This window comes from Mus musculus, chromosome 13, assembly GCF_000001635.26.
Source record: "Mus musculus strain C57BL/6J chromosome 13, GRCm38.p6 C57BL/6J".
Classification (NCBI taxonomy): domain Eukaryota; kingdom Metazoa; phylum Chordata; class Mammalia; order Rodentia; family Muridae; genus Mus; species Mus musculus.
The window spans coordinates 41,889,464-41,916,139 of NC_000079.6; the positions used below are offsets into that span (position 1 = coordinate 41,889,464).

At 41.9% G+C, this 26,676-nt stretch overlaps 1 long non-coding RNA gene and 1 other non-coding gene across 2 annotated transcripts in view; both read left to right on the plus strand.

Moving 5' to 3' along the window:
- Gm10790 (predicted gene 10790) overlaps positions 1-23,629 on the plus strand; it is a 47,178-nt gene extending 23,549 nt beyond the window's left edge. Inside the window, exons 4-7 of the long non-coding RNA NR_033545.1 lie at positions 20,612-20,789; positions 21,756-21,830; positions 22,092-22,149; positions 22,583-23,629. This is a non-coding gene — a long non-coding RNA (predicted gene 10790). The remainder of the gene's footprint in view (positions 1-20,611; positions 20,790-21,755; positions 21,831-22,091; positions 22,150-22,582) is intronic.
- Gm22157 lies at positions 12,188-12,291 on the plus strand. The gene has a single exon (XR_003950792.1). It is a non-coding gene; the product is annotated as a U6 spliceosomal RNA (small nuclear RNA).
- Positions 23,630-26,676: the final 3,047 nt, after the last annotated feature.

Sequence of the window (26,676 nt, forward strand, 5' to 3'; positions counted from 1 at the left end):
ATAAGAATTTATATTTAGACAGTCTTCAATTCATCAAACCAGCATTGTGAGTCTCCACTCTGTACCCCATGCCCTCTTCACACCTTTCAAATGGTCCCCTAAACCCACACTCACCCCATGCAATGGCTTATCCATAGACATGACATCAACAATACATACAGACTTTTTAGCCTTACTCAGACATAAACTTCAGTCTCTGGGTTTGCATAAGACAAAGTAGATGTTTTAAGTACACATCGAGTAGTGGACAAAGATCTATGTAAAGATTTGATGTCTGAGAGAAGAATAGAACACATAGAGTTGAGTAGCGAGCAGCAAGCAGGTCTTCTGGTCCCTGGAAGTAACACTCCAGAAGGGAGAGAGAGCACTGTCCTGCAGAGTCATCTGAACCCACTCTTAGTGTCCTTCAGGATTCAACTGTAGACTACCAAAGGAACAGCAGGCATTCACAGGTGATTGGTATCGAAGTTCTCAACGTGGGCTAAGGAGATGAACACAAATCTCCAATCCCATTATAGTGAAGAGATATTTTGGAAATATTTAGTAAAAGTCAATTGTTCTCACCAGGGTTTGCCTGGGTCACCTTTCTTGAAGGTCACTCTCCTGAGGATAAAGAGAATGATATAGAAACCACTGAATTGGACTTGACACTAGTCTACTCTGAAGCAAAGGGAACACAGAAAAGCAAAAGCAAGAATATCCTTGGAGCAGTTGTCTTGGTGCAAATGGGGGAAAGGGAAAGTAGATTCCTAGCGTCCTTCCTCATGACAACATCAGCCTTGTCCTAGTCAGTGGCTTACCCAACTCTTGATAGAGATTTAGAAAGCACATTGACCAGATAGCATCTGTGTTGCCTGGAACAGGGTGTGAATTGAGAGAAATCCTCTGAGCACACTCAGCAACAGAGCTGGCACCAATCAATGCCTCTAGAAGATGCCTGACAATAATGAAATATTAAGATCTGTTTCTTCTCCAAAAATTACAGCTTGGAGGAACTTGTGGGTTCCCATACAATCTGAATTGACAGTGTAACCTGAAATATTTCAGAAGAAATGAGGGCAAGAATGACTCTCTTTTTCTGCACACACTGGCAGATCACACTTGAAGACACCGCTCTGGGCTCACATGGGAACTGGCCTTTAAACTGGGAAAGAGGTAAAACAGAGAGCATAGTCCAAGGCTTTGCAACCATATCAGATGGGAAACAGAGGAAAGCTCTGAGATGAACTTCCTGGCAAGGGATGGCTCAAGGGCCAAAGGCAATCACCTTCCATATCAGAAGGGCTGCCACAAGAAGACATCTTTTTGGGTTTGTGGGACTCGTCCTACAGGTAGCAACAGCAGGTGTCAGTTTTGTGGGTGCAGTAGTGTTTCAGTCCTGGCAAGCGATTAAACTAAACACACCCACGATTTAAAACGCACTTACTGCTGTGCTGTAGATGGGGATCTTTTAATGGGAGGTTTGCCTGGATACATGTCCAGTGGGTATTGTAAGTTCTCCTTTAGAAGTATGCTGTTGCCATAAGGGCAGAGTATAAAAATGCTCTAAGGGTTCCCTCCTCTCTCTCCACATATATAAAATCAATATGAGAGCTATAACGTCATTATTCTGAATGGCAGAATCCAGGGCTTCTCTTTGAGAAGGTCAGTTTCTTATGTCCACAAAATAGCATCCTAAACAAAACCCAGCAAGCATCTAAAAGCGGCTCAGGCAGTGGACACACCAGCATGAGTAAGGTAGAAAAAGTTGTTTCTTCCTGTCCTTGGTTAGATGCTCTTTTTGATGCAAGTGCTTTCATTCTAGAAAAGCTGTGAATTCTCCCTGCCCCATTCCCTAAAAAAAAAAGCCAAAATAACTCAAGTCCTTCATGTAGAAAATTATTTTGAATAAGGTGACACCAACTTCACCGATCCCTCAACTCTCCAGTGCACCTGGACTCACTATCTTAATTGCTCTCAAACAGTGTGCTACCCAGGGGCTGAGGTCGGAGCTCAGAGACCCAACTCTGTCAGGAAACAAACCCCGCATTCCATCTTCAGTACTGTAAACCAAACCTAAACAACAAGCAGATATGCGGGGCCCATTTATCAATATACTTTAAGACGTTTTCAACTAAATGGTGTGTTAGACTAGTTTTACTTTTAAGGTGGAGAAAGGCTACGCAGGACTAGTGTTTTTCTCAGACATATAAAGAGAAGCAGCCCTCCAACTGAAGAGGACCAGGAGGTAACGAGGAGGAGGAGCTGATGCAGGACAAGGTGGTCCAGGCTGACCAAAGAGCGAGAAACCTTGGCTTCACCTTGGCTTCGCTTAGAGAAACTGGTTGGTTTCTGCCACATCTGGCTGTTAGCGATCTCCAACACTCAACTCACTTGGCATGGCATAGGAAACATGGCAGGACCAAAAAGAATTCAACTGGGAAAAGACCTTTTTAGAAAGATATAAAGATGTAGATTCTGATAGCATGGTTGGTTACTCAAATGGCCGTCAGGGAGAAAGCCACAAAAGAAAACAATGCTTCACCTCTGGGTTCCCTCCCAAAATGTTTCCCCCTCACAGTCAAGGCAAACTGAAACTTTTGATTCCCAGGTCTCCGAGTGTGTTCTTTTCTCTTGATATTAATAACTCCACTTTGCATCGCACGTCTTGGTTTAAAAATGTTTTAGCATCCGTTCGTTTAGGTATTTATAGTTAGGATTTCACACTCGGGCAGAGGTATGCAAGATTCCGTTTGGCTGGGTGTGCAGGCGTAGAGCGCGTTCCTTATTGGCTGCATCAGGACAGAGTTGGGGGGATAGAGGAGATGCCATCTTAAAAGATTTTGTTTAAATCATGTATGGATTTCTTTGTGTCTGTACGGAAGCACGCTCCTGCAGATTCAGGTGTCTGCAGAGGCCAGAGGGTCTGGGAACCCCTGGGGCTACAGTTACAGATAGCTGTGAACCATCCAAAGCAGGTACTGGAAATTGAGCTCTGATCCCCTTGAGGAGCAACGTGGGCTATTAACTGCTGAGCCATCTCTCTAGCCCCAAAGACCAATTTCCAATACATTGAATCCTTAAGCTGCTTTCAAGATGGGGTATCACCTCAAGGAAAGTTTATTTAATTATTTATATGGGGAAATACGACTGACCTGGTGGAACAGTGAAGAACATTATCACCCGCAGGACTAGTTTATTACAAGATTTTCTCTGACTGTCCCATTTTCTGAGCTGCTGGAAGAAAGGGATACGAAGCCCTTTGTCTTTCTAACAGGTTAGGACAGCGGTTGGAACACAGCTGCCTTGGATTCAGATTCTTGGCGGGTACCACCCATGCTTCTCTGAGTTCTTCCTAGTCTTCTGTGACCTTCTAGTACAAATTAGCATTTTGCATCATTTCAGGTCTATTGAAGGGATATGTATGCCTGGCTTATCCAGCCCCCTCCCCCATTCTACACAGGGGACAGCGCAACCGTTTTTTTTTTTTCTTTCCATTTTTTATTAGGTATTTAGCTCATTTACATTTCCAATGCTATACCAAAAGTCCCCCATACCCACCCACCCCCACTCCCCTACCCGCCCACTCCCCCTTTTTGGCCCTGGCGTTCCCCTGTTCTGGGGCATATAAAGTTTGCGTGTCCAATGGGCCTCTCTTTCCAGTGATGGCCGACTAGGCCATCTTTTGATACATATGCAGCTAGAGTCAAGAGCTCCGGGGTACTGGTTAGTTCATAATGTTGATCCACCTATAGGGTTGCAGATCCCTTTAGCTCCTTGGGTACTTTCTCTAGCTCCTCCATTGGGAGCCCTGTGATCCATCCATTAGCTGACTGTGAGCATCCACTTCTGTGTTTGCTAGGCCCCGGCATAGTCTCACAAGAGACAGCTACATCTGGGTCCTTTCGATAAAATCTTGCTAGTGTATGCAATGGTGTCAACGTTTGGATGCTGATTATGGGGTGGATCCCTGGATATGGCAGTCTCTACATGGTCCATCCTTTCATCTCAGCTCCAAACTTTGTCTCTGTAACTCCTTCCATGGGTGTTTTGTTCCCACTTCTAAGGAGGGGCATAGTGTCCACACTTCAGTCTTCATTTTTCTTGAGTTTCATGTGTTTAGGAAATTGTATCTTATATCTTGGGTATCCTAGGTTTTGGGCTAATATCCACTTATCAGTGAGTACATATTGTGTGAGTTCCTTTGTGAATGTGTTACCTCACTCAGGATGATGCCCTCCAGGTCCATCCATTTGGCTAGGAATTTCATAAATTCATTCTTTTTAATAGCTGAGTAGTACTCCATTGTGTAGATGTACCACATTTTCTGTATCCATTCCTCTGTTGAGGGGCTTCTGGGTTCTTTCCAGCTTCTGGCTATTATAAATAAGACTGCTATGAACATAGTGGAGCATGTGTCCTTCTTACCAGTTGGGGCATCTTCTGGATATATGCCCAGGAGAGGTATTGCTGGATCTTCCGGTAATACTATGTCCAATTTTCTGAGGAACCGCCAGACGGATTTCCAGAGTGGTTGTACAAGCCTGCAATCCCACCAACAGTGGAGGAGTGTTCCTCTTTCTCCACATCCTAGCCAGCATCTGCTGTCACCTGAATTTTTGATCTTAGCCATTCTGACTGGTGTGAGGTGGAATCTCAGGGTTGTTTTGATTTGCATTTCCCTGATGATTAAGGATGTTGAACATTTTTTCAGGTGCTTCTCTGCCATTCGGTATTCCTCAGGTGAGAATTCTTTGTTCAGTTCTGAGCCCCATTTTTTAATGGGGTTATTTGATTTTCTGAAGTCCACCTTCTTCAGTTCTTTATATATGTTGGATATTAGTCCCCTATCTGATTTAGGATAGGTAAAGATCCTTTCCCAATCTGTTGGTGGTCTCTTTGTCTTATTGACGGTGTCTTTTGCCTTGCAGAAACTTTGGAGTTTCATTAGGTCCCATTTGTCAATTCTCGATCTTACAGCACAAGCCATTGCTGTTCTGTTCAGGAATTTTTCCCCTGTGCCCATATCTTCAAGGCTTTTCCCCACTTTCTCCTCTATAAGTTTCAGTGTCTCTGGTTTTATGTGAAGTTCTTTGATCCATTTAGATTTGACCTTAGTACAAGGAGATAAGTATGGATCGATTCACATTCTTCTACATGATAACAACCAGTTGTGCCAGCACCAATTGTTGAAAATGCTGTCTTTCTTCCACTGGATGGTTTTAGCTCCCTTGTCGAAGATCAAGTGACCATAGGTGTGTGGGTTCATTTCTGGGTCTTCAATTCTATTCCACTGGTCTACTTGTCTGTCTCTATACCAGTACCATGCAGTTTTTACCACAATTGCTCTGTAGTAAAGCTTTAGGTCAGGTATGGTGATTCCACCAGAGGTTCTTTTATCCTTGAGAAGAGTTTTTGCTATCCTAGGTTTTTTGTTATTCCAGATGAATTTGCAAATTGCTCCTTCTAATTCGTTGAAGAATTGAGTTGGAATTTTGATGGGGATTGCATTGAATCTGTAGATTGCTTTTGGCAAGATAGCCATTTTTACAATGAGCGCAACCGTTTTTAATTTAATTTAATTCAATTTTAAATTTTTTAATTTATTCTTTAATTTTTTTTTTCAGTCCAGACTTTATCCCTCTCCTGGTCCACCCTCTGTCTGTTCCACATTTCATACCTCCTCGCCACACCCCCATCCCCACCCTTTACCCCACCAAACCTATCCCACTCCCTGGGGCCTCAAGTCGCTTGAGGGTTAGGTGCATCTTCTCTGACTGAGTCCAGACAGGGAAGTCTTCTGCTGTATATATGTTGGGAGCCTCATATCAGCTGGTGTATGCTGCCTGGTTGGTGGCTCAGTGTTTGAGAGATCTCGGGGGTCCAGGTTAATTGAGACTGCTGGTTTTCCTATAGGGAATACCAGCTGTTCTTGCAGAGAACCCAGGTTTAGCTACTGGGACCTACCTGGCAGTTAACAACTGTCTGTAACTCCAGTTCCAGAGGATCCAATACCATCTTTTGCCTGATTTAGCCAGCCATATTATGGGAGCTCTGTTGAAATATCTGCATAGCAGTGAAATAACCATCATCAAATCAAACAGCTTCATCCATTCATACATGTATGGTAACAGTGCATTTTCAGGACTTGACACAGTTTTTAAAAATACCAAATACAAGAAGGCTTTATAGTGTACATCTGTAATCTCTGTGGTAGGGAGGTGAAGGCAAGGGAATCACATGGCATTTGAGGACAGCCTGGGAGAGAGACATAGTAAGTTTCAGACAGGCATAAACTACATAACAAGTCTCTGACTTATGGAGAGAATGAGACAGAAATCAAGACACACATAGACGTGTGTGTGTGTGTATACAAAACATGTATATATATGTATTTAGCATACATATGGTCAGCTCTCTGCATCCATATATTCTGAATTCATAAATTCAACCAACCATAGACAGCATTTGAAAAAATTGTATCAATTTTATTTAGTCATTTCCCCAGGCAAATCTGCATAACAACTGTTTACATGGGCTTGCATTTGGTGCCTTGAGTCACCTAAAAGGAATTTGACTTGATTTAGGGGTTATGCACAGGTAACATGAAAATATTATGCGATTTTATGGGAGGGGTATACGTCTGAGCATCTGTAGTTTGGGGAATGTTCTACGGACCTGGAACCAGCTCCTTTCTAGATATCATGAAATGACTATGTTAACATAATAACATAATTATTTATATGTTTCTAAAGGTCTAATGTTCTTAAAATTCTTAGCATAGAATACACTTTGAACTTGGAAATAACCCATCTTTGTTGAAGATTTTCTGTTTTTCACTAGACAAATCTGACATTCTGTTGCCCCTCTACCCCTCACCCACAATCTTCACCTTCACCCCATACACAGGGAAGATAGGTGGGGTCAGTATCAAGGTGACGGGAAGTTCCTTTTATAGGCAACTGAGGCAGCATTCCATTGTGAACCTAGTACCAGCAGTCAGAAATACCAGTATTAGGCAATAGTCAACAATTCAAAAGCTTTTCTAGAAACTGCTATATTTCCACCTTCCAGGTACCTTCCTAACATTCACCTTAAGATTATGTTTCAAGGCAAGAGTTTGACCAATTAAGCAAATTTATCTTCATACCATGTAGAAGCAAGAGCTGTTTAACTGAACATTAGACTCGGTGTCTCTTTTAAAGGCACTGGCTCCTCTCAGCAAAAATAGAATCCAGGGAGTGACAGCAGAGCCTCCTGCCGACTGAGCCATCTTTGCAAATAGTTGTTCTATTTTCAAAAGAAGAATATATTTTTTCAATCATGTTTAGACATTGTGTAGCTTAAAGACAAGCACACAGAGATTAATTGTCGTGCTGTGACCATTAGCAAAGCAGGCCCAAGCTAAATGGTAGGCTCAGAACATCTTTCCCATGCCACACACAGAATCTTATTTTCTGTACTGCTCTTTGATGGTCTCAAGGGTTCACTGTATTTATATAAAGATTCTTTGCCTCTCCAAAGCTTGGAATGTTTTTGTTTTAACATGTCATCTTCAAAGACTCCAGTGTGAAAAGAAGAATTCGTTTTTTAAGAACCTGTTATCTATATTTCAGACTTAATTACCAGAGAAAGGGAACTTTTTATAGCCAATCTGTGTAGATCAGTGGATCCCAAGACGGGAAGTTTTCGTTCCCTAGAGGCCATTTGGAAAAGTCTGAAGATACATGTGGTCACAACTAGTATCTCGTGGGCAGAAGCTAGGGGCTCTTTAAAGTGTCTACAGCGTCCAGGACAGACCCACAGCAGCAAAACAAACCAAAAAAAAAAAAAAAACCAAAACAACAAACAAACCAACAAACCAACAAACAAACAAACAAACAAAAAAACCAAAGAACTATGCAGGCTAAGTGTCAATCGTACTATGGCTGACCCTGCTGTAGATATTTTTCTTGCACATCACAATGGAACTTTGTTCCATCCAATGGAGAATTAGCTCATGATAGAACAGAACAAGTGCCATTGTCCTAAGAAATTGTCCCAGATGTCACGTGTTGCCACGAGTGGACACATATTCCATTTCTCTACATGTCTAGTCAGAGAGAAGACTTCCTCGCTGGGAGTGAGACTCGGTTCATAGCAGTTAAGATTTCCATAGCTCAACACGTTAGAGGAGACTGGTGTTTTTCTTGTTAGTCATGGCAACCATCCCAACTGTCTATGGAGATGATACAAGGAACTCTGCCTTCTGCTGATATTCAGGGGGAAAAAACCCTTACTGAGTATTTACTCTGCCACTGATAGGCAGCATGACCTTGGGGGAACTCCCTGGCTCAACGACGTTATGATTTGTGGTTCTGGATGGCTAGTCACATGTCACATGCTGAGGACACAGGGTCCTGTTCTGTCTACAAATGAATCTAAGTTGTTTTTTGAAAGCCACATCCATGATTTTCAATCCCATCTTTCCCATACACCAACAGAGAGGATTTAATCAAGGGTTGAGGAACCCCTAAATCCTTTTGCTGCTTATGCTCCTATGCTTGTCTTGTTTTCAAGGGTTCTAGACCCCTCTCACCTTTTAGTCACCATAAAAGACATCCTTTGCTTGGGGTAGAGCTTAGGAAGAGACCCATAGAGGTGAAATCAATTCAACATCTTTTTAGTCTTTCTTCTATAATACACAAAACTTGCTAAGACAAACGTATTATCTTATTCTTAGTAACTGTCACAAGCACCCAAATTTCAAGGCAGTAACCATCCAACTTTCAATGTAAAATCAAAGTGGTTGGTATTCTGTACAAAGCCTTCATCACTGAAAGCCTATGCCAACAAAGAGGCTGGACAGGGGGCATGCAACATATTGTTCAATCTACTTGAAGTGCTAACCACAATTATAGTAATAGGATGTGGTGGTTTGAAAAGAGATGTCCCCACTAGACTCATGTGTGTGAATGTTTGCCTCATGGAGAGTGGCACTATTAGAGATATAGCCTTGATGGAGTAGGTGTGACCTTGTTGGAGAAAGTCTGTCACAGTGGAGGCCAGCTCTGAGTCTCATATGGTCAAGCTAGGCCTAGTGGGGGCAGTCTCTTTCTGCTGCCTGTGGATCAAGATGGAGGACTCCCAGCTCCATCTCCTGTACCACATCTGCCTGCATCTTGCTTTGTCTCCTTCCATGATAATAGACTAAATCTCCAAAACGGTAAGCCAGCCCCAATTAAATGTTTTCCTTTATATGAGTTGCCACGATCATGGTGTCTCTTCACAGTTAGAACCCTAACTAGACACAGGGGTAATGTGAGTTAAGAATAATGGCTTTATCTTAAAAAATATTTTTTGTCAGTGTTAAGCATGTCCATGGGGCCCCCAAAACCCAAACTGATTAAATGTCAGAATTCTGGGGAATAAATAGAAAACTCTAAAAAGTGACCAAGGACAGCCTCACACTTACTGTGGAGACAGAAGGACTCACAGTACTGAAGTGTCCTTGGACGGAATGCACATTGGTGTCAGATATTCTTTTAACAACAAAAGATATCTGAAGGTAAGATGGCAATGTCTACAGAGTTGAGAAGGAAGATGAAGTTAGACTTAGAATTACATATCCAATCTGTAATCTGTGATGAACAAGGGTAAAATAAAAAACATCCCCTGATAAACAATAACATAAAGAATACACCACTCACAAATCACATGTGGAAATGTTACCTGAAGGACTTGCTCTAGAAATCTATAAAGTTTTGCTTCTTTGGTTTTGTTTTGTTTGGTTTTGTTTTGTTTGGTTTGGTTTTGTTCATTTGAGACTGGGTCTCACGTAGACTAGTTTGTCCTCAAACTCAACATGTAGTTGAGGATAACCGAACTCCTGATTATCCTGCCTTTATCTCTCAAGTGCTAGGATAATAGGCACACAGCACCATGGCCAGTTTTATGATGAACTGGCATAAGACAAGAGCATGGGGTGTGGGGACATGCAGTAATGGAGTGTGATCAGAAAAGGATGGGCAAGTCAGGATACAGACTGTAGGATTAAACAGACTTAACCAGATGCTCTGTCTGGAGCAGCAGCAGTTAACACAGGATCGCATTACTCTCCAACAGATTCCTGCGCGAGCGAGATTTATCAAGTCATAATAGTTATACTGTGTTTTAGAATAATATCTGAAGACAAAGCATGGGAGGCCTAATTAAAGCGTGCTCATTGAATTTAAACGTTATAAATCTTAGCAATAAAAGATAATTAGACCAAGCCGAATAGGGAAGCAGAGAGGATCAGAGAGTGAAGATAAATACACAAGTTTAAGTCTTAATTTTTCCATAATATAAGCAGAAAGGTACTGTCTAAAACAGATAATGCAAGAATACAGAAGAATGGGACTTGGGGCAGCTGCTCCGTGTTACTCTTACTTTTGACGTTTTCCTGGAGGCCTCGGGCGATGAGGTTGGATAAGACAAATAAGTTATAAGCACAGAACTGGAAAGGAGGTAGAGAGAAGATTCCTATTTGTAGATAACACATTCCCACAAAAGCAGGACCACAGAGAATCTTCTCAGAAACTGTTGCAGATTGTAAATGAGCCCTGCGTGTGAGTAGGGCCTGACAGAAATTGATAGCCTTAATAAATTAGAAGGAAAGATAACATTTGCAGAAACAGCAGAAGGTAAATTACCAAGAAGAAACTTACACGGAAAATGCAGAAAGCCTTTCTGAGAATAACTTGACATCCATTATTCGTGATAGAACCAAAGTGAAAGAAAGCCAGCAAGCGGAGAGACCCGAGAGCCCAAAGGTGTCTGCGTGGGTGAGCATGTGACATGTCCCTCCATGAGTCATGTGTCTGCAGCTAGCGACATTGTGGAACCTTCATGGGGTGGGGCCCGACTGGCAGAAGTGAGTGCTGAGGGGCACCTGGGGGACACATCTGGAAGAGTCTATCTACCACAGCAGAAGAAAAGCTGCTGGCTCTGCTGCCACCATATGTGTATGACCAAAAGCCTCACTGCGGGATCTTAGTGACACACACAGTTGGAGTCACTCATCCTGCCATGTCTTCTCGGTAATGTCAGACTGAAACTTCCAGAAACCATGAGCCAAGACACATCCTTCTCCTGCTAAGCTGTTTCTTTTGTTGTCCTGGCCTCGGGAAGAGGAAACAGCGCACAAATGTAACACATTCCAAATTGGCACGTGAGCTAGCAGGATAAAGAAGGATTCCAAATCATATGGGAAATTAAAATGCTGTATAGAATCACAACAGATAGCAGAATGGGTTGCCACGTTCTGGGCACAGACAGAGGAAAGAGGAGTGACAACAGTCCCCACACAGTCCGAGCTGGCTCCAATGGGCAGGTCGCAGGGATAACTCCAATGTGGTGTTTCTCTTTGTACATAGTGTGTACTGATGAGATGATTCATCAGTGTATCTGTCCACTTAAATTTTCATCCTTATTTCTCGAGAAGATACCAGGAATCCTTTCATCTGGCTATCTTGAGTGTGTACAATAAATGCCTTGGGAAGATTTTCAAGCAAACATTTTGGAGACAGCCAAGTAGCCAATTGAAATGAGATGAAGGAAGCTCACTGTCTTTTAAAGTCTTGTGTAAACATCAAAAACTATTCAGGAGAGAAGTGCTTGCCGGCCTTTTTACTAAGTCAGGAGAACACTGGCAGAAAGCAGTGATGTTTTCCTTTGCAGCCCTGGGACCCAGGAACCTTTGCTAACTGTGACCCAAAATCCAGATGCCCAAAAGAAAAGGTGAACCTTTCCAACTTTGTAAAATCATTATTATTTTTTTAAGGGTAGGTTCTGTAAGTAAAGTCACAGGACAGATGACACACCGGGAAAAATATTTCTAGCTCATTTCACAGAAAAATCAGCTCATCTCCCAAGTGCGCGGGCTGTTTGCAGATAGAAGTCAGTAAATGGCCAGTTGTTTGTAGAAAAATGTCGGGAAGGACATTAACAGAAACCTCCCGAGGAACAAACTAGCTTTTAAGTATAAAAAGCTGCTGGGCTTTACCTGTCAAAGAAGAAAACCAAATAAAAATGGCCCTGTGATGCCAGTTTTAAGCCAGCAGTTTAGCCAAACCTAAAAGCCCACATTAAATCCATTAGAGGACAGTTGACTCATTGCCAGAGACCTGTTAATTCCATGTCTCCTAGGGAAAGAAATTCACCAATACTTACCAAAATTAAAAACATGGTCACTTCAGTGGCACATATACAAAAACCAGAACGACACAGAAAAGACTGGCATGGTCGCTGTGCAAGAATGACTCATCAATTGATGAAGTGTTCAGTATTTGGAAACATGCTTTTATCCGCTGACCTAGTAATTCATTTTGGGGGATTCTATGCTACATGTATGTCATACGTGCACAATCATGTATTAGCAGATTTTTATAATGACTTTGATAGCAAAAAATTACATCATTCAACAATGCCATTCACTTAAATAAATTATAATGCAGCCCCTCTGGGGACTATTACACAGCTACATCAAGAGAAAGACATGGAATAAAGAAGAAGCTCTTTGTATATGAATGTGGAACTCTCCAGAAATACTTTAATGTATATTAATCCATTATGACATTCTGGTATAAAATGAAGAAATGTCTTTATAGTTTAATTTTGCTCTATCTGCATGAAGAATCACTACAAGCACAGAGATACTCACAAAATGGCTATCTATGCACAGAAGTCTGTGTAACACATAAGAAATTGATAAAATTGGCTATTGATAGTCCTCAAAAATGAAAGAAATTCTATTTCTAGGTAATTAAACAAAACAATGGGAAGCAAGAACTCAAATGAATACTTCTACGCTGATGTTCATAACATTATACACAATAACCCAAAGGTAGGAACAGCATGAATGTTTACCAGAAATTGGAAAGATGACTGTGTTTTTGTATGTATGACATATGTTTATATCATAAACATATGTACATATATATACTTATACATGGCTATCATTTGGCCTTGAAAAGTAAAGAAATTCTGACACATATCACAACTTGAGTGAATAATAAAGGCACTATACTAAGTGAAATAAACAACACATATAAGACAAATATTCAGGGTTCCTTTTATGCAATGCATTAGATAGGCTTCTCCAGAAGAACTGAAGTGATATAATGAATGCATACAAAGGAGTGTAGCCCCTTGGTTTACTCATTGGCTGGGTAGTCCAACAGGGGCTGGCTGCTCCCTGCAGATGCTGAAAACCCAGTAACTCTTTGATTCATGAGGTTGGACTATTCAGCAGTCCCAATCTGGCACTAAAGATCTGGAGGAGTCCTGGAGAGCTGTTGGTCCTTATGCCATGCTTGAAGGCCAGAGAAGCTGCTTTCTGATGGCTGGAAGGATGACAGACAGCATGGTAGCATTGAGAGAAGATACACACTCACCAGCGAGAAGTGGAAGCAGGCAGGTCAAAGCATCCCTGTTTGTCCCTCAAATCCCATCGTGTCTGGGCTACCACCAAGAAATAGCTTCATAAACCCACTCAGAGGTGTGTATCTTAATTGATTTCAGATCCAGTAAAGCAGACAGCCAGGGTCAGCCATCCAGAAGAGTCAGACTCATGGAGACAGAAAATAAGTTAGAATATACTGGAGGCTGAGAAGGGGAAGTGGAAGCTCCTACTAAAGTCTCAGTGCGGATGATGGAGTGATTCTGCAGATGAAATGTGGTGCTCATACACACACTCGCACACGCACATGTGTGTACATGCACAGGAGCACACAAGCACACACACACATATTTGCTGGGCATAATAGTGGTACACACACACACACACACACACATATCATACTACCAAATATACACCATAATACCAAAAGAAATTGGCTGGTAATAAAGTCAGGAGTGTAAGTAGAAGACTCAGATCTGGGAGAGACACCACTCAACATATGTCTCCTGAACTATGTAAATATATTATGTAATTACCCAACAAGTCATTTCTGAAGAGCCATCTGGACTTCTCAGATCACTTCTGTACTGTGAGGTTTTTTTCTCAATGCAAATATTGCTTTTTTTTTTTCACCCCAGTGCCTTAAAAAGCACCTACATCATTGCATCATTGTAAGACTGAGGAGACAAACTTCCACAAGCCAGAACATTAAGCAGCCCTGGCTAACTGAAGTAAATCTTCAGTTTCCTTTTGTCAATCCAGAGAGGTGCAGGTTGGGGCAACCAAGAGGCCATCTCCATCCTGGTCTTTGAGGGGCTGGTTACTCCACTGACTGCACTGCCTGAAGATGTAGCCTCCGACACAGGGAAACGAGACAGACCAGTTCTGACTACCTCACTCTGTGATTTATACACTTGCCAAAGCTCCCCTGTTTTGTATGTGATTCGTCTTCACCTCAGCCATTTTTTTGGTTATTTGGATTGGTCTTTTGAGACAGGGTCTTGCTAGAGAGTCCAGGTTTGTCTTAAGCTTATGGTAATCCTCCTGCTTCAGCCTCTCACGTTCTGGGGTTACAAGTGTGTGATATAACACCATGCTTTCCACTGACCATTGATACATCATGCCCTCTTTCATCTGACTCCTTTTGGCCTGCAGTCCTTCCCCTACAGGGGCACTGCAGAAGGAAGAAAAGGGCTTCAGCTCTGCCCCACCCAGTCCAGTCCCCAGCTGACCAGCCTCTACTTGAATGATTCCATTCCAAGAGAGACAACCTCTACTGAAGGACCTGGTCCAGTAGCACTGACATTTGTCCTTATGCTGCCCAGAGACTTCGACTCATCCATCCAGTTTTATTTTCTAGAAACATAAAAAAGAAAATCTAATACCTGTTCGGCATGAAGGAGCTTCAGATAATTTAGAGTGACTACTTGGTAGATGGGAGTCGGCTCTGGGTTCCATCTCCAACATCGCCAAGAGCTGAAGCAAATCCCAATTCCTAGGGTAGGTATCACAAGCTGTGGCTTCCATCTTGCAATGATTCACTCTCAGGCTTTTCCCTCCTCTCCTGATAAACACAACTCTCAAATAAGCTTGACACCACTACCACCAGCACTCCTCGGGGCCCACAGCCAGGAAAGAAAGAAATCCTTCCAACACGTGAACAGCCTAAGGAACAAGTCTCTCCCCTCTTGGAAAGTCTATTGTACATGTTAATTAATTTATTTATCTTGGTTGGTTTGCCTTTTTGTTTGGTTTGGTTTTGCTTTTTAAGATAGGGTCTCTGTCTACAGCTTTGGCAGACCTGGAGTTTCCTATGTAGGACAGATTTGTAGCAATCCTCTTGTCCCAGTCTTGGGTTGGCAGTGTTGGGATGGCAGGCAGGTATGTATCAACATGCCTGGCTCAGCCTACATCTGGACTGCAGCTTTAGGACAGGGCCAGAAAAACAGAACCAAAGAAGGTAGGGACTGCCTGACCCAGAGACTCCAATAAGCTAGGCAGGACATTACATGTGGGGAATTACATTACATAGGAGGGCATTTTCATATGGAATAATAACAAATGTGTGCCAAAGGGAAGGGTAAACTGTAGAGATAACTCAGTCATCACATCCATGGCTCACATGATTCATAAGCTCAGCCTCTAGGGACAGTGAGACTGTCCTGCCCTTTCTCCACCTCAGATGGAGTGGCATCTTCCCTGTTCTTTCATTGGCATTGTGTTCTCCTGACCTGTGGAGGTTAAGTGTCGTGAGAAGTGTTCTAGGTATGATATCAATGGCCTAATGTCACAATCTTGAATAACAAAGTTGTCATAGCTAACTTTCATGCTTTTTTTTCCATATAAAAATACACATATGTTTTACTAAGGTCTTGAAAAGAGTTTTTTTTTGTTTTTTTTTGGGGGGGGTCTGTTTTTTTTTGTTGTTGTTGTTTTTGAGCATAGAATTGTGTTGGTATCTAAGATGTGAAGAATGACATTTATCAAAAAGACAGATTGGCATTGGTTTTGTGTCATTATAAAAAGTAAGTTAGCATTAGAATAATTTTGTAAATAATATAGGAGAAACAAACTGAACAGCTCAGAGATGGCAGCTCCATGCAGATAGTGACTATGGATTTTGAATATTGCATACATGTCAATTACTTTTACATATTCATATATCCAATCATTTGTTCCTCCGTCTTCCCTTCCCTTCCACCCTTCCTTCCCTTTCTCTCCTTTCCACCCTCCTTCCTTCCTTTCTTTGCATCATTGTTGCTGAGACAGGACCTCACTGTATTAACCAGTCTGGCCTCAAATACCCAATCTTTCTTTCTGCCTTGGTCTCCTATATGCTGGGATTGCAGGTACGTGATGTCATGCCTGGGGCAATTGAAACCCCTTTTACCTTTTTGCTATGGATTAATCCTTTCAACCCATTTTTAATGATCTCCACCAAACGACTATGCTCTTCGCTGGCTTCATCAATCTCTTTCCTCTTTAACATGAAAATATTTTAACATTCGACGAGACGTCATGGGACATATTTCATTGTCTGAGCAGTGAGATGGGAGGCAAGCCAGAGCTACTTTATCTCTTACAAGTGGAGTTTTCTTTAAAAGCAATTTAAAATGTTTAATTGCAGCTGCAACATATAATATAAAACTTACCCCCTGAATCACTGTATGTGTGTAGTTCAGAAGTGTGAACCATTGTATGTGTGACCTACAGTTCAGAAGTGTCAAGCGTGTTCACAGTGCCACACAGATGAGCTCCAGAACATTCTAGGCTTGCAAAACAGTCGATTTTTTCACATTAAACAATGCTCTCCACTGTTCCCTCAGCCTTTGTCAGACACTCTTCTACGACAATGACATTGGCAACTTTAGATGCTCCACAGTAATAGAATCACCTCAGATTTGCATTTTTTAAAAAACTGAATTCTGAGATTTAGTAAGTTTCCTCAAGGTTCGTCCATACTTTAACAAGAATCAGAATTTCATTCTTCGGGGTTGAGTGATAGTTCATTTGACCGCAGCCCACTGCACCTTGTTTACCCACTCGTCTGACAGTGGGTATTTAGATGGATTCCACTGTTTGGTTACTGAATATAATGCTGCTCTGATTATGGGTGTGCAAATATTGTTCTGCATTTACTTATTTTGCACTTATATCTAACTAGACCCTGGAATTATGAGTGTTCATCTGTTTTTCTTCAAGGTGTCTCCACAGGGTGTTTTATAGCAACCGCATTATTTTACATTCTCACTGACTGGGTGGGTACAAGGTTCCAGTTTCCCTGGTCTCTACACCAACACTTGTTGTTTTCTATTTCTTTGACAGTGGCCATTCTGGTGGTATTTTAGTTAGGGCTTTATTGCTGTGAACAGACACCATAACCATAATAACTCTTATAAAGGAAAACATTTCGCTGGGGCTCGTATATAGGTTTACAGGTTTAATCCACGGTCATCGTGGCTGGAAGCAGGGCAGCACACAGGCAGACATGGTACTAGAGAGGTAGTTTGAGAATTATTCATCTGGACCTAAAGGCAGCAGGAGAGGGAGAGGGAGAGGGAGAGGGAGAGGGAGAGGGAGAGGGAGAGGGAGAGGGAGAGGGAGAGGGAGAGGGAGAGGGAGAGGGAGAGGGAGAGGGAGAGGGAGAGGGAGAGGGAGAGGGAGAGGGAGAGGGAGAGGGAGGGAGAGAGAGAACCACTGGCTTAAACATTTGAAACCTCAAAGCCCACCCCCTCAGTGACACACTTCCTCAAATAAGGCCACATGTTCTAATAGTGCTACTCTCTGATGACCAAACATTCAAGTCTATGAGCCTATGTGGGAGTTGTTCTTACTCAAACCATCACAGGTAGGTATGAGGACACAGCTCACAGTGGCTTTGATTTGCATTTCTCTAGTGATTAGTGGTAATTGATATTTTTCCAGGCTCTTTATTCATGTGCATATCTTTAGAAAAACATCAGTTCAAACCCTTTGCCCATCCTCATTCTGTTCCGTCTCGTTTTTCTTTGGTGCTGAGGATGGAACCCAGAACCTGGTGCATGCTGGGTAAGTTCTGCATGACAGACTCCGTGGGCAGCTCTGACTTCTACTTTGCATCTTGAAACTGGGTCTCTTTAAGCTGTCTAGTCTGGGCTTTATTTGAGTCTATAGCCCAAACAGTCTTGGAACTTATGATCCACTTGCCTCTACTTCTCCAGTGTTTGGGATGATGGACACGGCCCTTTGCCCGGTTTCTGACCCAGTAAGTTGGAGTGTTGCCATTATTGTTGAGTTATAGCATGTCAGATACAAGACCCCCAGGTATTTATTTCTATTTTCATCCTCTCAATTGTTTTCCCCAATGCTAAGAACACTCCTTGGCTATAACACCAAAATATAGATTAGCAAAGGAAAAGAAAAATTGGCCAGAGGGGTCTCTCTCTATCTCTATCTCTATCAATCTGCACATAACATCTATCAGTCTCACAATTGATCTGCTTTTCAGTACTTTGTTTCTGTCAAACACACACACCCATACATACACACATGCACACACATACATGCACACACACATGCACACACACACACACACACACACACACACTCACACGCTCACAATTCATACACACCTGTGATTATAAATCCTCCAGGCTCTTGAGCGTCTTCCCTCCGTTCCCCATTGCTGTCTGTTGAGAAGCTGACCTTCTTTCACATTGCTCTGGAGAATCTGGTCAGAGGTATCTTCGCCTCATCCCTCGCGTCCATCCAAGCATCCAGAGTCATCTCTCAGCCACCCAGAGACACAAAACTGCCTACATTGTCTGAAATGCAACAGCTGTGTGTGTGTGCCTCTTTGCTCCGAGTACTAAACACGCTCTTATTTTTACTGGTATCAAAAGACACATTCATTTAATATTGAGATTTATGATGCAGTTAGGCAAACAACATGATGAAATTTTGGATCATCTTAAACTTTTTCTCTTAGAGCATTGGCTGCTGGAAGCTTTCATTAGCATTTAAATCAGTGTGTTTTTAAAGTCTATTCTGAAATGAATTATGTCTCTTATGACATTTACTTAAATTTATGAAACATACCAAAATATGTAACTTCAGCAACAACTGTTAGATTCTAGTTACGAATGATGATAGACATTTGTTGCTGCATTAGCCAGGGTTCTCTAAAGGAATGAGACTGAGAGAAGGGATATGTAGATTAAAAGGGATTTATTAGACTGACTTGCAGGTGGTAGTTCAGCAATGGCTGTCTCACACCGGAGATGCCTAGAATACTGAAGCTGTATAGCCCATGGGGCTGGGCATCTCAGCAGTCCTAAGATGGTGCTGAAGATCCGGAGGGTTTCAGTCTTCAGTCTATATTGGAATCCCAAAGCATTTAGTTTTGATATCAGCAAGCAAATGCCATAGCAGCGGGATAGGAGAACTTGCCAGACAGATGGAGGCCAAGAAGGAAAAAAAAAAAAAAAAAAGCAGTTTCCCTTTTCCCTATCCTATTATGTGGGCTGACACATTCTACAGAATGGGTCCTCCCGCTTCAGATCATCTGATCAAGAAAAATCCCTCAAAGTCAAAGGAGTGTCCAACATCTTGGGAGTGAGTGATTCTGGATGTAGTCAGTCACTTGGCAACCAAGATTCACCATCACCACTCCTGTCTCTGGAACAGATGTACTAATGCAAGATCTTCAACAGAGCCTTCCCAGAACATAGCCCAACTCAGCCACTCACTGGCTCCCCCAGGGAATCCTTTCTACCCTCTGAAGGGACTTCCTGGAGACTTCAGTCCTCATCGTCACCTTTATATAATCCAACCCTACAAACGGAAGTACAGAAAAACTGCTTATAGGAAATATACACAGCCTCCTCTCATTAACAGATTCAGTATTGGTCAACTTGTATACTATCACAATTCAAATTTATATGTACTCCTCAATCAACTCTTGAAGTCATTCACAGATTCTAGACATGCGTAGAGGGGCAAAATTTTGGCTCTCCGGTGCACAGCTTCTCAGCTGAAATAGACAGAAGTGATGCTATCTGCCCTACATCAATCCCTGTCCTGTACATAGTCCCATCTCAGGACCTATTGTTCTATCATCTATGTATCTATGTATCATCTATATTGGTGTTTTTTTTTTTTTTTGTTGGTGGTTTCATTGCTTAGAATGGCCCCAAGTAAAGTACTGAAGTACTGTGCAAGAAGACGATGCCCTGCCTACTGGAGAATACACACGCGTTAGCTGCTTTTCTTGCACTTGTGACAAAACATCAAACCAGAATCAGCTTAAGGAAGGACCAGTTATTCTGACTCACAGTTTCAGAAGGAATACAGTTCCTTATGGTAGGGAAGACATGTTCCCAAAGTATTTCCATAGAATTCGAACATTACTTATATGCTTATTAAGCTATCTACAGCTGTAGCTTTCAATAGTCTTCTAGCTGACATGAAGAACTGACATCATTCAGGTTACATTTAGATCTGTTTGTATATTTAAAGGCATGAGAATTGATTGATGTAGTATAATGTCTGTTAACCTTTGTGTGTGAGAAGTAAAAAGACCAATAGTTCCCAGTATGTGTGGATTATAAATTAAACCCGAGCAGAGCAGGAAATGGATGTGGGACCACAACGGAAAACAACAGTTCATGGTGCAAGGACAGAATTGACAAGTCAGTGACTCTGTCTTTCTCTCTCCTAAATGTCTCTCTCCAGTTAAGAATTGTACTCTACACTGAGAAGCAGGTATTGCATTTGTTGGTCGCAAGGATAATCCCCCAAATTCCCACAGCATCCAGATGAAGTTGTCTACTGTCCACAGGATGTTCAGCAAAGACACCGGGATGTATTTGCCTGAAGAAGAACGGAAGAGAACTGAAAAGAGACATCTAAGGTAACAAGTCACACTGCAGCAGATCGGAGCCATGAATTCATGCTGTGTCTAATGATCCAGGGATGAGTCCGCAGGGAAGTAAGGGCCAATGCTGAGAAAGAAAACTACTACAACCATCTCTTATTTAATTAGGACTGAGTTCACACCGGGCCATTGGGTGGACTCAGCCTCCCGGAAGTCAGCTCCCGGAAGTCTGATGGCTGTGCGCCAGTGCTCTGCATTTAAGCCAAGCTTGGCTACAAACCTGATAAAAATGAAATTCAGTCTTCTGGTCACTGCTGTGTTCCTACTTTTCACCATCCAGGATACACTTTCTAAACCAGGTGTAGTATTGTTAAGCGCTCCGTGCTGCCCGTATGATCCAGGCAGGACGTCTATCTGTGGGGTTCTGCTCTATTGGCTGACTAGACAGTCTCTCCCAACTTTGCTCTGAATCAAAGCCACATGTCTCTGTTTCATGACCAACATTTTTATTAGAGCTAAAGGCTGACCCTAAAGGCTCATCTATGCCACACAATCTCGACCACTGAGCTATCAGTACGAATCTTCTTTTCTTTTTCTACACTATTTTGAAATGAGGTCATGCTGTGTAGCTTAGGGTGGCCTCAGACAGTGTCTCTGCCTTGGCCTCTTCAAGTCACAGGATCACAGATGTGTACTGTGACATCTAGCTTAACCCACTTTTTAACTCTGTTTATCTTGGACGCACTTCTCTGCAGCTGTTGAGATAAATGACAATAATTACAGCAAGCATTTGTCAAAGGCTTGCTGAGTGCAAGGTTACACATCCAAGTTCCCTGTGGTCTAGATTCTCAGCCAACCCACTCATCTTCTTAGACACCTTAAGTAAAACTCACTTATTTTATAGGAAAAACATTTTTCTAATAAATCCATTAAAAGTGATACATATAACAGCAATAACAATAAAAACACATATATTTATTTGTTCCTTGCTCTTCCTTTTAGGGGATGACGTTGTCATCGGGCCATTAATACCTGAACTGCATTTTATTTCACAGAGGGCCTCAGGTACTCACATAGGTAAGCAGATACACGGAAATGAAAAGAATCCTCATTATTGGTCCAAAATCTATTATAATCCTATAAACCCTAAGTGTGCAGTTTTAATGCCCCCAATTGTCCCAATCCATGGGTTATAAAAGAGTTAACTTATTTTCCCTAAATGTCAATCAAAGATCTGGGCATGGACCCTGAGTTTCAGGAAGCAACTGACATCCTGATATTTAATCAATGAGGTATTTTGTTTATTTAAGCATTCCTTCTCAATATTTGTATCCCAAGCCCTACAGTGTGGAATCAATGTCTGAGAAACCAGGAAGAAAATCTGACCCAAAGCTAGGTAAGTGCCAGTTTCTGATGCAGGAAGAATAAAGTTAAATCCACCCGGGCTCAGTGAAGGATGACATGTCACTCTTTAAGGTTTCCTCTGTCCGATTGCTGTATGAACCCATATCCAGTAGTGTTATAGTAGATGTCTTCCCAGGAGGAAGATTCCTCATCTTCAACCCAAGTTTGCTTTTGTTCAATGCATTCACACTGTAGGATCCTTCCTGAGATTTGCTGTAATAGATTTGACTTGTGCTTCCATGAGGTACCATCACTTGTCTTAAAGGGTGGAAGGAAGCCAATGGATGGTAACCTGAATGTGGGAGGGAAAACTCCATTTTCCTCTGAAGGCGGAGCCAAGTGCAAAGTGAGAGCATTGTATTTTGGGTCTAATGCACCTCTTGTTCAGCTCGGTGCAGCCTGAATCTACATACCATTTTTCTTAGTGGAAAGGCAGAGAGAGAAGCTGATACCTTCAGGAACAGCGAATGCCACACTTGTTTCTGCTCCCCCTGGATTTATCATGGAAGGTGATCTAATCCATCCATTCCCAGAAGAGAGTGTGTTGTAGCACTGGGTATTTATTCTCAGCATGCCAAAGTTCTGTGCCCACAGAAAAGGTCCACCTCGCCTACTGTCAAGACTTTGGGTAGATGTGTGGATGCTCAGATGCCTTGCTCCTTTCTCCTTTCTCATGCATGTTTCTGGCTTTGTGTATTCCCTGGATTTTGCCCATGTCCTTCATCACTGTGGGCTCCAAGATACACTTTACTTGGTCTGTGAAAAACAGCTGACTCAACTGAAAACCTCCATGGACTTCTTCACTATTGATTCAGGGTGGACTCTACTTGCATTGGTGAAATTCCAGCCTGGGTTACTTCTGTCCAGTCTTAATACTGAAATTCTAGAGAGTAGCCACCCAATCTGGAAGCCACGACAAAACTCTTGATGGACGTGGGGAACTAGGTCAATATGTCACATCCACATCATCCTAGATCAGATTGCCTGGGGACACAATGACCAAGCTTTCCCATCCATAGAAGACATGCTTCAGGCTGTCCCTACAGGCCCCCTCCAGCTCTTTAAGAGAGATCCTTAGGGAGGCCCTGGTCTTTGTCAGAGACTGGGGTTGGTGGAGGGTGGCTAATCTGTAAGTCTCCAGAAAACTATGTGTCTGTCCTATACAATCTCAGCAAGCTGTTGGCCCAAAGTCTTGTGTTTTGCACTAACCATGTATCTCTCACTTCATATTAAACAATACCCTCAACTTTTCATCCTGAAATCTCTTCTTGGTACATTTGTTCATTTTTCATTCATCTTTTCCTTTCTAAATTTTCAATGATGTCCCTGAATCAGGTGCAGAGAGATGGCTCAATTAAAATAGTAGGGAGTGAACATTACACTGGAAATAAATGTGGTATATTTAAGAATTTATGACAGGTTTTGAGACAGATGTTGATTTTACTTCAAAATAAAGTACAGTTATTTTATGCAACTTTCATGAGTAATTTACCTTGTATAATTGCATTCTCTGTACATTTGTTAATTGTATTCACAATCTGATTGAATTAAAAGGAATGGTGCGTGCCAGTTGATTACTAGGTAACAATGAAGAGATTTATACACAGGTCTCCATTTATACAAATGTATATTCTGGTATTTCATAGTTATGTCCACATAACTAGAAACCCATGCATATATGCTGATCCTAATATTTAGAAAGTAATCAAACTATTTCAGTGTACACAAATAAGATTGTGAATATGTGAATACACATATTCTTTGAAGGTACTAGCATGGTGTTTAGTAGCACACAAAGCCACTTTGTTAATAATATCATTTGAGCCAAACTTTCTGTACTTGGAACTTAGTCAGCTAGAAAGAGAATATGTACATATACAGTTATCATAAATTATGTTAATAGGTTATATGTATATTTGTTAACAGCATTTTTATCATTTCCAACATTCGTTTCATTTTAAACTTCTTCATAAGTTACATGGCTATATCTAAAATGAGTTACTGACTCACATAAATAATATTGTAAATTCTAGCCAAAGATAATCTTTGCATTTTCTGGCTCTATTTGTTTGTTTTTCTCTAGGGCATGTTCATTTTCTTAATGTTAACAATAACAAATTGAAGTGTTTCCCCCCAAAAAACACATTTAAAGTCTCTACATATGGACAGACTTGGAAATAGAGATGCATACTCTATGAATCATTTTTATGGCAATTTAATAATTTTAATAACCTACTGAATTTCACATTTCATGGTATATAATTTTATATTTTGTAGAATAAGTAGTAGTGAGAATCTGAAGGCATTCTTCAAAGAAATGAGTGAAACATAGTTTGACAGCAACACAACTTTCTCAGAAAGGTGCTTACTGGAAATGTAACTTTAACAAGAGCTGTAGGTTTGGAATTGTCATCAGAGTAAAGTACATGTGAAAGAGTAATATGTTTCATAATGAAAAGCAGTTCTCGACACACATACACACACACACACACACATCACTTCTCACTGTGTCTCCTGGCATCTACATTCCTATCCCTTTCCCATTTTTCATAGGCCTGAAGATTGACTCCAGAGCCTTGAGCATATCAGGAAAGTAATTCTGCTACTGTGGGGCATGCTTAGCCAGAGCGTTCAAAAACCTTCTGTGTGGCTTCTTAATTTATCAATCTTTGTCACCACCTGTTGACTTCCTGTCCCAGAGGATCAGGACGCAGTGCCCTTAGGTCGGGATGACCTTTGCTTTCAGGATGACTCCTTGTTTCTCTAGGTTCATGACTTATGTTACGTTGTTATATAAATACGGTCAATTCTGAACCAGGATTCTGTTTACTCTCTCAGACTATATGTTGGTTCTCTTGTAAGGTGAAAATAACTGCTTCGTGGTTTTGGAATTTAACTTTTTATTTTTTATTTTTGTTTTTTTATTAGATATTTTCTTTATTTACATTTCAAATGTATCCCCTTTCCTGGTTTCCCCTCCAAAAATCCCCTATCCCCTCCCTGCTCCCTCTGATCACCAACCTACCAACTCCTGCTTCCTGGCCCTGGCATTCCCCTATCCTGGGGCATAGAACCTTCACAGGACCAAGGGCCTCTTCTTCCATTGATGGCTGACTAGGGATCCTCTGCTACATATGCAGCTAGAGCCATGAGTCCCACCATGTGTTTTCTTTGATTGGTGATTTAGTCCTAGGGAGCTCTGTGCGTACTGGTTAGTTCATATTGTTGTTCCTCCTATGGGCCTGCAAAGCCCTTCAGCTCCTTGGGAACTTTCTCTGGCTCCTTCATCGGGGACCCTGTGCTCCATCTAATGGATGGCTGTGAGCATCCACTTCTGTGTTTGTCAGGCACTGGCAGAGCCTCTCAGGAGACAGCTATATCAGGCTTCTGTCAGGAAGCTCTTGTTGGCATCTGTCTGGGTTTGGTGGTTGTATATGGGATGGATCCCCAGTTAGGGCAGTATCTGGATGGTCATTCCTTCAGTCTCTGCTCTACACTTTGTCTCTGTAACTCCTTCCATGGGTATTTTGTTTCCTCTTCTAAGAAGGATCAAAGTATCCACACTTTGGTCTTCCTTCTTCTTGAGTTTCCTGTGCTTTGTGAATTGTATCTTGGGTATTCTGAGCTTAGCTCAGAAGCTCAGAGTTTAACTCTTTCCTGAGAATGTGGTAAAGACGTGCACTGACTGTATCAACATTACCCCTGCCCTTCATCCCAACTCCAACTCCTCCTGTGTCCTCCCTCCCAAACTCATGCCTTCTTATTTAATTATGATTTTTATGTTTGTTTGTGAGGGCACACACTAAGTTCATCCAATATTACCAAGACAATGTATGGATAGCACGTTCAGAAGAGTTCTGTCGAGTTTCCTTCATCTCTGGTGCAGACTAACTCTAAAGTTTATTTGTTGGGTTTTATTCTGCATGACCTATCTGTTGATGATGTTGATGAGAGTCGGAGATTTAAGTCATCCACACTGTGATACAGGGACATGTCTCTCTTTATATTCCCATTCGTGTTTGTTTTATGGAATTGAGAGTCCCGACACTCAGTGTGTACATTTCTGCAGCTGTTTTACCTCCCTGATGGATTGTTCCCTTTTGAGTACGTAGCTGCTTCCTTTGTGGCTTCTGAGTTCACCTGATAGTCTTCTTTGACCCGTCCAGCAGGTCCAGTTATTCGAGGGTCTCGAGGGGACCTCCTCCTAAGAACCAAATGGGGGGTAGAGGGGGACGAGGGCCTTGTGCGAATAACGACACAGAGACGTTCTGGAATGCATCAAAGCCCCAATGTATTGAGAAAGGCCCAAGGCTTAAATGCACAAGCAAAAGGGGAAGTACAGACACTTATCAGGGGGAGGAGTGGGGGAATACAAGCAAAAGGAGAAGTACTTATTGGGGGGAGGGGACGACAATAGAAATTCTTTCTTTTGGCAGCTACACGGGGAAGCAGGAACTTGGTGGTATCAGGGTGTGGTCAGGACATGGCAATGACTTAGGGCTGGAACATCCCGTGGTTC